Below are 15,374 nucleotides of genomic sequence, written 5' to 3' on the forward strand. Positions count from 1 at the left end.
TTAATTTTATTATATCTGATAAAAGCATAAATATTTTTGTTTTAAAGAATGCATACCTTAATTAAATGTAAAGATAAATTGTCATGATCAATGTTATTTACTTTACAACATCTAAGCATAAGAAAAAATATAAATAGGTTGATTAGTGAAGCAAATATGATATAATAATCACTGATCTTTTTTAACAATTTATTTATTTATTATTTATGATAGACACACCCAGGGGGGGGAGGAGAGACATAGGAGGAGGGAGAAGCAGGCTCCATGCCTGGAGCCTGACGTGGGACTCGATCCCTGGACTCCAGGATCGTGCCCTGGGCCAAAAGGAGGCGCCAAACCACTGAGCCACTCAGGGATGCCTGATTGCTGATCTTTAAATCATAGTTTTAATGATATGATTTCATTATACTGTGTTTTCTATGGTTTTATTGAAAATTTTCCTAATAATTTTAAAAGGACATAGTTGTCTTTCATAGTTCAATTAGAATTAGAATTTTTGAGTGAGCATAGCCCTTAGATATCTAGAAAGTGCAGGTTTTAGTAGCAATGAACACTTAACTTAGTGTTAAGAGATCTGCATTCAAGTAAAACCATGGGCGAGGGCCCAGTCCAATTGCTTTCTAACCATAACCCAAGTTCAGTCAAGGACTTTTCAATCAGATTTAAAACAAGAACAATAATCCTTGTCACCCTCCCATGTCAAGGGGGTGTTATAATGATGAATGAGCTCCAGGAATAGATTTAGCCTGCTGATGTATTTGTAACCCATATGGCTATATCACCCTTTGACTTTTCTAAGAGGAATAGAAAATAGTTACATTTAGTATGCCACAAATTAAATTTCTGTCAAGTTTGGCTTTAAAAACCACTTTCCTAGAAATCCAGGTTTCCATAGGCTAGCAAAGAATCTTTATAAGATCCCACATAGGGAACTGAAGCTAGTATTGCTAATAGTGGGTGATTTTGTGTAAGCAGAAATAAAACTTTGTTGGTTTCGATATATATATATTACATACATATAATACATGATACATACATATCAGTGTATATATTCTCTTTTATAAAACAGCTTGAGATATACCTGACATGCAAAACTGCACATATTTAGTATATATATATATATATACATAATTTGATTAATTTAGACATGTTTATGCCTGTGAAACTATCACTACAATCAAGGCAATAAATATATCCATCTCAAAAAGTTTCCTAATGCCCCTAAATTTTTTCTTTACTTGAACAGCTTTAAGAATTATTTGTTATTACTGTGCACTGTATGTATTCTATGTTAAGTACTGATACAAATAGAAATATTTAGTAGAGCTTCAATATTTTTAGTATTGATCACATCAAAACTATATCAATTAATATAATGATGAATGGTATGAGTAAAATTCTATAGGCTATTACTGCTGGGTTGTTACATTTATACAAAATTCCTATACCAAAAATGTTTAACAAGTACTTCAAATGTGTGATAATAGCATAGATTAAGCCAATATATTTGATTAGAAACATGTCACACTCTAAGGTAGAAGATACTTTATTTAGTTGCTCGATTCAGTTCAGTAAACATTTGTTATAGATCTTATTTTTTTCTTCCCTGCACCAAGTGATATTTTATAAGAGCCTGTACAGAAAAACTCATCTATTTGCCTTTTGGAATTTATATTTTCAGCTAATCTTATATAATCCTCATGCCTCTTCCCATTTCAAGGAAAAGATATCCTGGGCATCTATTTAGACTCATTTCCCTGAACTCAGACTGCATGAGGCTGTACCATATATACAGGGTTTGGAGTAAATCAAAGTAGAGTTAGAGTCCTAGGCAGAAATAAATTTAGAAAATGAAGAAATTAGCCTAAATATCCAAACAAGATTAAAGAGTGAGAAAGAAAGGAATGCCTGTTCTATTTCAAAACTGAGGAGTTCGCAACTTAGAACAGGTTAAAAACAGTGATCAGGAGGCCACACTAGAAGAGAAGAGGGCTTTCTAGATACCTGTAGCCTCATGCTTGGTCAGGAGGATCCTCTTTAGGGACTAAGGCTGCTCACGTGTCCAGAGCCCTGAGTATTTCACCTTAGCTGAGTTGAAATACAGCATAAGGGACACATTTCTTGAAGGTGGGGGTTTCTGAGAGCATCCCACTTGTGAAAAAAACACACCCAATGAGGACACTTCACCTGGAAAAACAGAGTGTAGATGTTAATCAGAGGGCCCATGGCTTCTGCACAGGGCACATTTTGGGATTAATCATGCCTTAAGACAGGAAGAGAAGCATTTTTGAATAGTGGCGCCTCTTAATTGCTAGTAATCTCAGTGCTTATGGTCTTACTTGAAAAACCAAAGAAGTTTAAAAGGCCAAGTTGAATACTTGGTTTGCATGTGCCCACACACGTGTGCGTATGTGCGTGGCACACACACACACACACACACACACACACACACAAGTCAGTGATTTCTTGGTAGTATGACTAGTCCTTCCACATTTTCAGAAGAATTATACCGTACACAAAATTGACAAAATCATAATATAAAAACAATACATTTTTATTTGTATTATTTATATGACAGGAGAAATGGACATTTAGTTATTTTATAATGTATAGATATAGTCATTTTTCTTTAAAAAAAAAAACACTTTCTTTAATATACAAGAAAAATGTGAGACACAAAGATAACCCAAGAAAGTGCTCAGTCTCTGAGCTGCGAGTTCATAAAGTCCAGTCTTCCCAGGAAAGATGGGGTTGAGGGGATGCTATGTCACGAGTCCCCTGGTGAGCCCAGCACTGGGGCCACACTCGGCCTAGTTCTCCACCAAGTTTGGTAAATGCTGATTCTTCTTGTCCTGGTCCTCGTCCTGCTCCCACACTTGGCCTCCAGTTTTCAGAAGTCTGTCCAGATCTCAGAGTGGCCCTTTCCTTTAGTTCCCTAGCATTTTCACTCAGGGGAGAAGGCTGCTTACCTTGTCGTGGTGGTAGAGTTCCAGGGTAGTTGTCATCCTGTAGGATGGTGAGAGGAGATCTCCCTAGTACCTTGCCATTTGTTTTCTGTCTGTTTTGCTTAGAACCTGAAGATTGGGGAGTCTCAGGGTCTCTCAAAGGCTTGTCCTAGTCCTGGCTGGCCATGGGGGTTTCTGAGGGCTGTCTTGCTTCTTCCTTGAAAGACACCTGCTTGTAGGGGAGCTCAGTCTGGCTCCAGGGTGGCGTCTGGTCCTCAAGGGAAAACTCTGCTGCTGGTCTTTATAGGTGTCCGTGCAATGCCAAGGGTAGGAGAGCGGGGATCTGAGTCTTGGGCCTGATTAGGATCCTCCTGCTGTTTGCCTGCTGGTAGGTTTACCTGTGGAGAGCTCTTCACCTGGATGGGAGTGCGCAGGTTGCTGGCGGTACGTGAACAGGGGTCTGCCACTCGGGCCAGAAGCTTGTTGTGTGGCAGGGGCCTCACCGGAATGACTGAGGCGCTCTTGGATGAGCCCATCTCAACCTGGAGGAATAAGGTGAGGCAGGGCCTGGCCCTGGGCGAGGAGGCGATGCCAGGCCCGATTCCTTTTTTGGGCGCAAAAGAGCTGGAGCGTTAACTCCCAGCGCGGAGTTTCAAACCTCAATATAGTCGTTTTTCAATTGTCATACTTTAAATAGATCAATTTTTTGAAAATCCATTGCGTACATATTTATTGAATATGTACTTAGAGATGGAAACATCATAGCAGTAAGCCTTCCTAAATGATGATAGTATTTGCATTGCACGTACAGCATTACAATTACATGTACAACAATTAGGAATATATTTAGATAAATGTAACAAAAATCATGACTTACAGTGATTTAACCAAAGGAATGTTTATGCTTATACTTTTTCATGTAGCAATTAAATCTAGAAATAGAAGCTCCTGATATTGGCTCATAGGTACAGTAACATCAAGATAGATTTCTCTGCAGTTCTCTTGGTCTTTTCCTTAATTATGGCAAAATGATGCACCAGCTCTAGGAATCATGGCCACATTTAAAGTATAAAGGAGGGGCAAGTGAGCCCTGCCATATCTATCTCTTTTATCAGGACAGCTAGAGGCTTCTAAGAAATATTTCTATTGGTATTTCCTTTATGTCTTATTGGCTGGAACTCAATCATATGATTATTTATAATTATAATAAAAGTGGAGAAATCAAATATTTGGCAATGAGCAATAGGAATATTATGATTGGTTTGGGTTAATCATGATTCATTGCTAGGAGCTAGATATATTACTACCTTGAGTATAATCAAGTTTCTAGTACCAAGGAAGGGCAGAGGGAGGGAGATATTATTAGGCAAGTAAAAGTGTATGCCACATTTTGCTTCACATTTTCCATCTATACAGAACACCACTTTATGCTATACAACATGAAATTTTAGGCATGTCAACCACTCTACTAGATAATCTGGTAAGCAGCTAACCTATGTGCAAAGTGGTAAATGAATATGATAATACACTTAAAGAGTACTGGTTTGGTCAGTCCAGAGAATTAAACCATATGAATTTTATTTGGACATTTTAATCTTTGTGTTTATATAGCCTCTGTCCTGTGTAAAGGAAAACACCTAAACTGCAAAACAACCATCAAATTATTGTAATAGAAGAATCCAACATGTTATAATAAACAAAGGCAAAGTAATCAAAATATATCGTATCCCATGTAACATCCACAACTAATGAGTGATATGGCCTTAGAAAACTTCTATTGCCTGCCCAGTTGGTTTCTTAAGAAAGAATTATGAAAAGATTTTGTGAATCTTTTTGAAAAAGACTATGAATTATGAAAAGATTTTGTGAATCTTTTTTATGAATCAGCTTTTGAAAACCTGATTTTGTGAAATTATTTATGCCTTAGTATTTGTCATAATTTCTCTGCACTCAGAATTTCACAATGTAGTTATGTAAATTATTTTACATTTGTTCAATTAACTAATTATGGATAGGAAATATTTTTGTTGCATTCCTAGAAGAAAATTATTTCATAATAGTCCTTTCTATTTGGTCTCTGTAGTCCAAATTCACTCACTGTAAAACTCATAATGTTGGTAAAATAAGGTGATAGGGATTGGCTCCAAAGATTTGATGATCATATATATGACTATGTAGTTCAGAAGAAAAAGATAAATAAATATTTGATTCTCTAACTGAAGCTGAAATTATATAGCTGATAGTTATAATAACATAGCTTTTGATTTCAAACATATTTTAAACATGGTTTATTAGAAGAACAACTGGAAAGAAAGGAATGAATACTTAAATGTCAAACTGAGGCATGCCACGTACAGTCTTGGGTCATTCTTAAAACATGCTGAATGTGAAGATAGTAAACAAAAATGAGATAAATATTATGCATTAAATTTATTTAATTTCTAGTATATGATATAATTTAAATGATTAGAAATTTCTCAAAGGAGGCATTTGAAATATTGCAACATTAATTTTAATGATTTTCTTCTAGCTGCATTTTCAGAAAAAAAAATGTAACTGATTTTGTGAAATTATTTATGCCTTAGTATTTGTCATAATTTCTTTGCACTCAGAATTTCACAATGTAGCTATGTAAATTATTTTACATCTATTCAATCAACTAATTATGGATAGGAAATATTTTTGTTGCATTCCTAGAAGAAAATTCTTTCATAATCTCTGCCTGTGTACATTGTGTATTTATAGTAGCTACATTTGAAAATCCATTTATGGTATAGTTTGGCTGAGGATTTTTCTGTTAAGTTAGCACCATTAGCATTAACTTATGATGCCAAAATTGAAAAATAAAATGGTATAAAATAAAAAGAATAAGTTACCTTTAAAATTTAAGGGTAGAAAATTATGCTCAATTTTGTAAGTAAAGTCTTTGTGGTTGTTCAATCAGTGCATTCAGATATATTGCCTGAAATTTTTAAGTTGCACTTAATCAGATTGGCTGTGGAAATAGCCCTTTAGCAAAATTACATGCAGCTTTTAAAATTAAGGCCTTAAAGCTATAGGCTATAACAACTAAACTGTAGAGTCTTTAAAACACATCAGCAAAGTTAGGAAATATTTGGCACCTGGGAATTTTCTTTTAGCATTATTAGGGTTACAGATATAGTCAAAGTATTCACGTCAGAAAGGTTTTCAATGAATATTCCAGATGTTTGACAAATGTGTTGCCTTATCCTCTTTAGACTTATGCAGTATGTTCATTCTTTCTAACAATGTCTCTTTTTAAAAAAATGTATGTATCGGTAAATACCTTGGCCTAATGCATGGTGAATATAGATAGTTTAGATCTTGAACAAAGGAAAAAATGACACAGTATATGTCTGGTTGGCAGTTTGGGAAATATTTCCATCTATTCTTAGTGACATATTATAGTAGAAATTTGTCATTTGGGGGGCTGCTTAGCACATACCTTTTCAATATTCTACCTTTAACTATCCGTGAGAGATAAGGCCCCCTCCCAATTTAGAAGTGGAGTGTGTCTGATATTTGCATTCCTGGATTCCTTAGTGTACAGGGTACAGAGCAATGACCACATTTCATCAATCAAATTCACCAGTCGCAGACTTTGAAGCAGGTGTTAGTGATGCAAACAAAGCCAAAAACTCCTCTATTGTATCGGAGATTCCAAGAAGATTCAATTCATAGAGCAGGGATGGCTGCTTTGGTAGTGGTGCCATCCTGAATTTAGTGTTTTCAGTATTAGCAATGTTAAGTTACCTGATCCAATCCTTAGAGGTGAGCCAGTCATGTCTTGGACGGACAGTCTGCAGTATGATTTCCAGAGTTGTTTTTGGCTGCTTAGCCCTGAGTCTTGTTCTTTAGTTCTCTTGGTACATGTGGCCAGGAGAGTGTGTCTCACAAAGCTCCAATTATATAAAGTTTAATTAACCAAGTGTTCAGCTGTTGTGGGTCTGAATTCCATCACTGAGTTTGTTCTCAGGCCATGCTTTGCATAGGCTTACAGAGCCAATAAGTGTATTCAGCAAGAATTCTAGGACAGGTGCTCTGTTGGGTGACTGACTGATGGCCTCACTGAACTCTATTTAAGACTGTAGTAAGGGGGAAAAATACTGTAGTAAGGAGCTTTCACCCTATCTTTCACCCTTCTTTCCTTCACCAGATATCAGATTGTTGCATGGTCTGATGGCTCTTCTAGCTGACCCAGGTCCTTCCCAATTTTCTTCTGAGGTGTGTTTTCTTAATGAAGCTCTTGTATTTTTAAGAGTCTTGGTGTCTGCATCTTGGAATGGAACTAATACAGTTACCATGAGAGCTAACACATTTTCTTCAACACATTCTTTTCTGTTTAAATAAGCCAGAGTTGGTTTTTGTTACTTGCAGAACCTTCAAGGATAGATATAGATATAGATATAGAACCATTAAAAATTACTATTAACTATATCTAAGCAAATCTAGTTACCTTTCCCTGCCCCAGGGTTTTAGATGATTGGGGTATCTATTTACATACCTAATATTTCATTGAAACAATATTCACTAAAAGTCATCCAAATTAAAGACTGAAAGGTTATAAATGTTTTGGCCTATTTTAAGTGTAAATACTGTATACAAGCATTTACCAAGTCCCTTTCTGGAAAGAACTGCTTGGAGCAAGAGAGTGCATTACTTAAAGGAAGACATCACACAAGTTAATACTATCCTTTAAGGATAATTCATGATGCATCAATTTTGGATAGTATGTAAATAGCATGAAACATTTAAATAGAAAAAGTCCAATTAGACAATAAGCTACAATATATTTTTAGATTTTTACATTTGTGTGTAATAAAATGAACAGACTTTAAATGAGAAGTTTGAAGGGTTTTGATAAAGTGAATGCATCTGTGTGACCAATTAAGATGTAAGATCTTTTCATCACACCAGTAAATTTCCCAGAGCCCCTTTCCAATCTATCTCCACTTCCCCAGGGCAAGAAATCTGATTTCCATCACTATAGTTTATGTAGTCTACTGATCCAAAAATTCATATAAATGGAATCATACAGTATGTCTTTTTTGTGTGTCTGGCTATCTTGAATCAACAAGATGTCATTGATAGCCTTTCATTTTGTTGCATATAGCAGCACTTTGACCTTTTTATTGCTAACAGTACTCAATTTTAAGAATATGTCAATTTGTTTATCCAGCCTATTAATTGGCATTTGAGTCATTTCCAGTTTTTGTAGATTATGATTAAAACTGCTGTGAACATTCTTATGTAAGCCTTTTGTGGACATATTTTCATTTTTCTTGGACACATATCTAGGGGTGTGTCACATAATAGACAAATCTCTGTGTTTTACAGTAAATGAGTTTTCAACTTCATATTAGATACTGCCAAATTATTTTCCAAAATGATTTCATAATTTTCTATCTCTCCCAGTAATGTATGAAAATTATAGTTGCTCCTCATCAATTTTAGTGCTTCTATTTCTGCCTTCTTTAAGATTTATTATTATGTATTACTTTGTTTTCCTATTTCTTCTATTGTATTTTTAGCCATTCTTCTTTATGTAGTTTTTAATGGTTGTTTTAGGAGTAAGAATGTACATTCCTTTTCTTTCTTTTTTTTTTAACATTTTAGTTTTTAAGATTCTATTTTGTAAGTAACCTCCACACCCAACATAGGGCTTGAGCTCAACACCCAAGATCAAGAGTCATATGCTCCACCAACTGAGCTAGACAGCCGCCCCAAGAACATACCTTCCTAACTTAGTAGAGTCTACTTTGTCATACTCTCCATGTATGAGGTAAGAATGTGACAGCAGTATAATTATATTTGTACCTTTCCTTATTCCTTGCTATCTTTGTTATGTATTCTACTTCTTTGTGTGTTATAAACCTCATAATACATAGCTGTTATGTTAGTTTTAACAAATGAATTGACTTTTAACGAATCCAAGAAAATAATAAAAAGCAATCCTTGTATTAATAAATACAGTTACCATTTCAGAGTCCTGGCTTTATTCTGCTTTATGTTGGGATGTTCGCTATTGACTATTCTTCAAGTTCACTGTTCCTTATTCAGTAGATTCCACTTTTTTAAAAAAGATTTTATTTATTTATTTATTCATGAAAGACACACACAGAGAGAGGCAGAGACACAGGCAGAGGGAGATGCAGGCTCCATGCAGGGAGCCTGATGTGGGACTTGATCCTGGGACTCCAGGATAACACCCTGTGCCAAAGGCAGGCGCTAAACCTCTGAGCTACCCAGGGATCCCCAGATTCCACATTTATCTGTTATAATGTTGCCTTAACTTTTAGGCAAAAAATACTCTTACCTTTTACATAAAGGAAAATGTCATTACTTCTCTCTTATTCTGAAAAATTAAGGTCAATTTATATATAGGGAAATGTGTATATCTAAAGTGTCCAGTTTGATGAGTTTGACAAATGTATACAATCATGTAACCAATGATCCACTTAAATTATAGAGCATTTTCAAATCCCCAGAAATTTATTTATGTCTCCATTTATTCAATTCCTGTATACTACCAGCAACTAATGTACTTTGATTTCATTTTTTGAAATACATTTTTTCTGAATATAGAATTTCAGTATAGCACTATTCCCTGCCTCCTCCACCATCCCCAGCACTTTTAAAGCTCCATTCTGACTCTCATGGTTTTTGATTTGTCATTTGTCATTCATACTACCTCTCCACAGTTTCAATGGTATACAGTATGTCTTTTTTATCTGTATTTAAATATTTTCTCTTTATTATCGGTTTTCAGCAATTTGATTATGATGTACCTAAGAGAGGATAATGTCCCACATTTCATGTCCTCATTGTTTATTTCTATATATTTTTTACTTTTTAGTCTATGTTTGGGTGATCTTCATTGGCTCTTCTTTAATTTCACAGCTCCTTTTCTGATCAATTTTCTATTAATTCTAACTTAAATTTATCTTCAAATATTATGTTTTTTTTAAATTATGCAGTTTCTATCTGCATCTGTGGAATCATCTATTCTATCTGTGGAATTTTAAAAGCTCTCCTGAAACTACCAGTTCACACTCCTGTCCTGAATCTTTGATTATAGAATCTTTAACATATTTGTAATTGTTATTTTATAGCTCTTTTCTGCTAATTCCAAAATCAGAATCATTTGTTGGTTTCTTTGAACTGATTTTTTTTCTTGACATGCATTGCATTTTCTTGTTTCTTCACTTTTATAATTTTTAAAAATATTTTATTTATTTATTCATGAGAGAGAGAGAGAGAGAGAGAGAGAGAGAGAGAGGCAGAGACATAGGCAGAGGGAGAAGCAGGCTCCATGCAGGGAGCCCGATGTGGGACTCCATCCCAGGTCTCCAGGATCACGCCCTGGGCTGAAGGCGGTGCTAAACTGCTGAGCCACCCAGGCTGTCCACTTTTACAGTTTTTAATTTCATACTGGACATTTTGGCATACTCATTATTGAGACTCAGTTCTGTTGCCTTCCTCTGAATGGTACTTAAGTTTAGTAGTAAATTACTGGTGGATCACTCTTAATGTCTGTAGGCTTGGTTTTGTGCTCTGTTAAGGTATGTCTGCTTTAGTTTTGCCTTTAATACTGGGATATAATTTTTATTCCTATGGCATGGCTTTTCTGGAGTTTCAGTGGAAAGCCTGAGATCTTTACCACATCTTTCTAAGATCTGAACTCAAACTCTGTATCTTCTGCCATGGAAAAAACTACAATGTCTGCTTATCTTTTTCAGTTTTTGAGTTTTTGTTTTCTCTTTGGATCCTTGAAGTCTTGCCTCTAAGGTTTGCACAACTTTAGAGGTCAGCCAAGGATTTGAGGGAAAGTTTAGGTGCATTATTTTGGTATTTCTCCTTTGTGGATTTTCCTTTTCAAGCTTCTGCTCTGAATTCTATCCATTCTTGTAGTTCCAAACTCTTCAAGTTTCTCAAACTGTGGCTTTCTGCTTGAACTTGTGATCTTTTCATTAATTTTTGAATATAACAACTCTCAAATTTGAGGATTAAAGTGATGTTAGCACAAAAAGGGTTATAGCAATATGCTCTTCCCGTCCCATCTATCCCATTCCATTAGATCTAGAGTATTTGGAAGTAAGGCATAACAGTTTTGGATAGAGTTAGAAAGTAGAATCAACACAAATGGTTTTGTTGAAGTAGGGTATGCCAAAAAACAAAGAGTCTCCTTCGTGGCCAGATACTTCCCAGTTAGAGATATTAATATGTACACATACATCTTTAAAATGTTCCGCCTCCATTTTCTTCTAGGATTTAATTATATAAAGGAGAATTTGGAGTCATTCTGGTATTTTCCCCTTCTCTTACTACTTTCCCCTTCTCTTATTTCTTGTAAAACGCCTTATTTATCATTGATATTTAAAAATTGTTAGAATATGACTATGCATGGATTTCTTTATATTGTTTGGAAAGCAACAAAATTTTTTCCATTTACATACCCAAATTTTGTTTTCATTCCAAAAATATTTTAAGTTGTATAGAATGATTTTTATATGTGTAATTCCAATTTATCTAATAAAAATATCTATGCTTGTAATTCTAGGGTCTGGTATCCAGTCTCCAACATCCTCTTCCAAATATTATGTCCTTTTCACTGTTCTTGCTTTCTGGAAGAATTTTTCCTTTGTTCTACACTTTACCATTCTAATGTTCTGCTATTTGTTTTTGGCAGTTTTTGGCTTTTTCCAGTGCAGTTTTTAGATCTGCTCTTCAACTTTCAATTCCTAATATAATTAATCTTTCTTTGCTCATATGTTCATATTCGATTGCTTTCTTTAGGGCTTTGGCTCCTGTCTTATAAAGGTCAAATCTTTTATGTTATGAGGATTAGTAAACTCCACAACTAATTAGGAACTCATATTTGCTAGGCATTGTATTTATCACTGTGAATACAATGTGAGTTTATAGTCTACTAGGGACAGAAGAAGATCAATAAAGCAAAAATAAAAGCATAATTCTAAACACTTAAGCTTACTGATAGAAATAAATTTGAGGGTGCTATAATGTGAGTAATTTTTAATTTTTTTTTTTTTTTTTTAGAAAGAGAGAGTGTGTGAGCAGGTGAGGGGAGGGGCAGAGGGAGAAAGAGAATGTTAAGCAGGCTCCACTCCCAGCCCAGGGCCAATGAGGGGGCTTGATCTAACAACCCTAAGATCATGACCTGAGCCAAACCAAGAACTAAACACTTAAGTAACTGAGCCACTCAGGTGCGCCAAGAGAGTAATTTTAAATGAGTTTACTGAATAATATTTATCTCAGAAATATAAATATGGGTCAGTAGCAGAAAATATATCAGAGTATATCATGATCTTAAAAGAGCAAAGCTTCAATGTTCAAGAAACATCTATAAGGCAAGGTGATTAGAGTGTTAAGTTCTGGGGAAATGGAGTAGGAAAAGAGATAAGAGAATAATGGGAAGGAGCAGATTATGCAGTCTTGTAGGATTTTGATTTTTACATCAAGTGCCATGGCAAGACTGGTTCTTTGTTTTTGGGAGGTAGGGCAAATGAGTGACATCTGACATATTTTAAAAGACTTACTCTGCTCTGTTAAGATATTTTAGGGATGGAAGAATGGTAGCAGAAGGATGATCATTGTGATACATTTTTAAATACTGCTGAGATCTTTTTCTAATATTTTATATACTATTTTTTCCATCTACTCTCACGAATAATATTAGTTTATATAGTTTTCTATTTTTGTCCTTTACTAGTTTTTGTTTCATGATTAAGCAAATTATCCCAGATTTGGAGAGTAGGAGCCTTTTTAAGCTGGATCCAGTGTCCTTTTACATGGCTTCGTCATATCTGAACACTTGACTCTCATACTTTGAGGTAATCTAGAATTATACTTTCTTAACCACAGGCAGGCCTGGAAAACAGCAATGTCTACAAGAAACCCTAATTCTTATTTGTTAAGAATGTTACTTAGAAACAATATTTGGGCATTGGGGTATTTTGTATTTTTGAATCTGTTTTTGTCATTTAAATTCTTTCCAAGAAACTTACTTTTTTAAGCTAAATTTTCAGATTTGTTGGCACAATTGTGTTTATAGGATTCTTTTATGTTTTAAAAAATCATTATTATACTTCCATTCCTAAATAGTCTTGATTTTATCCTTAAGATAATAATATTCTCATATACACAAATTTGGGTTTTGTACAATTCTTTCTTTAGGGGTGGTTTGCATTTTTTAAAATGTCACTAATTTCTGCCTTAATTTTCAATTTCCTTTGGAGCAATCACATTTATCTTTAATATTCTTAATTAAATGGTACCAGGCTTCATGTTTTTTACAGATCTCCAGGTAATTCCTGTATGCAGCAAAGTTTGGGAACCACTGGGATAGAATATTCATTTATTTGGTCACTCAACCTTCCGTTCCTTACAATATAGTCATAAATTAACATTTTTGATGTGCCTGTCTTAAATATTATTTCTTATAATGCATGCTAAAATCTAATATTTTTTAAAAATGCTGCCTGATAATGAATGACCTTTTAGGAGACTCAAGAGTTGTGCATTTCATCCGTATCTGTGAAATGAAAGTAACAAGTACTGTAGAAAGAGGTTGTGTGTTTAGGAAACTAAAAGAACCTTTGTTTAAACTAAGAAAATGATCAGAATCAGAGACAATTTGAAATCCAAATTTATAATTAATAAACCTGTAATTATTGTTTTGGAGAATTAATTTAATGACAACAGGGTTCTGCTCCTATGAAAAAAGAGTCGCTTTCGTAGGGGAAAGAAGATGAATTCATCTTCCTATTACTGAGACCAGATAAATGAGAATTCACCACTAAAAAAAAAATTCATCACAGTCCTATGCCGCGTTCTTTTTTTCCCGGACTTTCCTACTTGCAGAGTCTTCTCTCTTCCAATCTCTCCCTTCCCCCTCCTTATTTCATTATATTTGCAAATTCTTGCCATTTGGAACAGTTTTTAGAGCAATGGAAAAGTGATGCTTGAGAGGTGAAAGGCAATCACAAGCTGGCCTGGAATCAATCGATAGGGAGAGTTCTTGACGGCACTCACCAGCTGATTCCCAGCTGTGCTTGGGATGCGGCTGCTCAGCAGCCGTCCTAGCAATTTGGGTCCACTCATGGTAATTGGTTTCAGATGAGACCAGAACAACTCATTTTACACTGTCTTCTTCCCAGTGCCCAAGGAATTGGAGGACATAATATAACATGTTCAAGGCAAAATCCCAGCTTCATGGAAATCCCATCACTTAAATTCTAGTCTGAATTGGATCTGATTGTGTCCTGGTAGTCCCTGTGTGGTGAGAAGGATTATTATAATGTTATTTCAGTGGTTAGTTGTGCTCACCCTGCTGCTCTGGCTATGACCCTTCTATTTTTCTCAGAACATCTTGCTTTACAAACACTAAACGTGTCCCTAATCATGTAATTAAGGAAAATGTTAGTGATCATATTCCTAATGTGGAAAAGAAATAGTGGGTACAATTTTACCTTGTTCTCACTAAATGCCTCCCCTTTTTAAATTTGAAGCTTCAAATAAAATGAAAATGCCTCCAGTATATGTTCCTCTTGTTCCTCTCATTTCATCTTTACTCTGATAAAAGGAAATAAATTTCAGAATTTCTCTAGTAGAGAAATTGAGTGTATCCAATTGCTAATTTCATAAGCTACAATGCTATTTTCAGCTTCAAGTAAAATAACAAGATGTCCAGTAGTAGTGATTTAAACAATGAGGACCTATTAGCTAACATAAGACGAAGTCTGGAAGCAAAGTGTTTCCAGGGTTAGTTCAGTAGCTGAAGAATATTACAAAGGACCCAGGTGTTTAGCATCGCAATTGAACTCTCATTTCCACTATCCTCACTGTCACAGTGCGTGAGGGATGTCTACACTCATGGTGACAAGATGGTGTCATTAGAGTCAAACATCACATCTTCAGAAAATACTATTAGTGGTGTTCTAGTCAATGTTTAATGACCCACTCTCTGGAAAACAAAAACAAATAAAAAATCCTAACTGCAGCATTTGAAGATTTCCATATTGTGAATTTTCCCAACCATGGCCAATTTCAGACTCCAATATGGTGTCACTGAGTGCAGCATGCAGAAGTAGCAGTCATGAACCAGTGTATGCTGGCTCCAGCATACCACTAGATGCCATCCAGAGTCAAGCAGAAATATTTTTAATGCTATCTAGAGAAGAAAAACTTTCTCAGAAATCCTTAAACACCCTCATTGGTCTAGCTTGCGTCTATCCTTAAGCTCACCTATCCTTAAGCTCACCACTGTCAAAGGGCCTAAAATGATCAGGATTGCTTGGAAAGATTAATCTACATTCACTCCTGGAAGCAAGGTGACCTTCATAAGCTATAGGCAAGTAAATACCTCCAAAATATTGAAGCAGTCTAGAA

At 35.2% G+C, this 15,374-nt stretch overlaps 1 pseudogene; it reads right to left on the reverse strand.

Annotated features, from left to right (window-relative positions):
• Positions 1–2,810: 2,810 nt before the first annotated feature.
• On the reverse strand, positions 2,811–3,481 carry LOC111098677 (annotated as a pseudogene).
• Between the last annotated feature and the right edge of the window lie 11,893 nt (positions 3,482–15,374).

Source organism: Canis lupus, chromosome 14 (assembly GCF_011100685.1).
Source record: "Canis lupus familiaris isolate Mischka breed German Shepherd chromosome 14, alternate assembly UU_Cfam_GSD_1.0, whole genome shotgun sequence".
Lineage (NCBI taxonomy): Eukaryota > Metazoa > Chordata > Mammalia > Carnivora > Canidae > Canis > Canis lupus.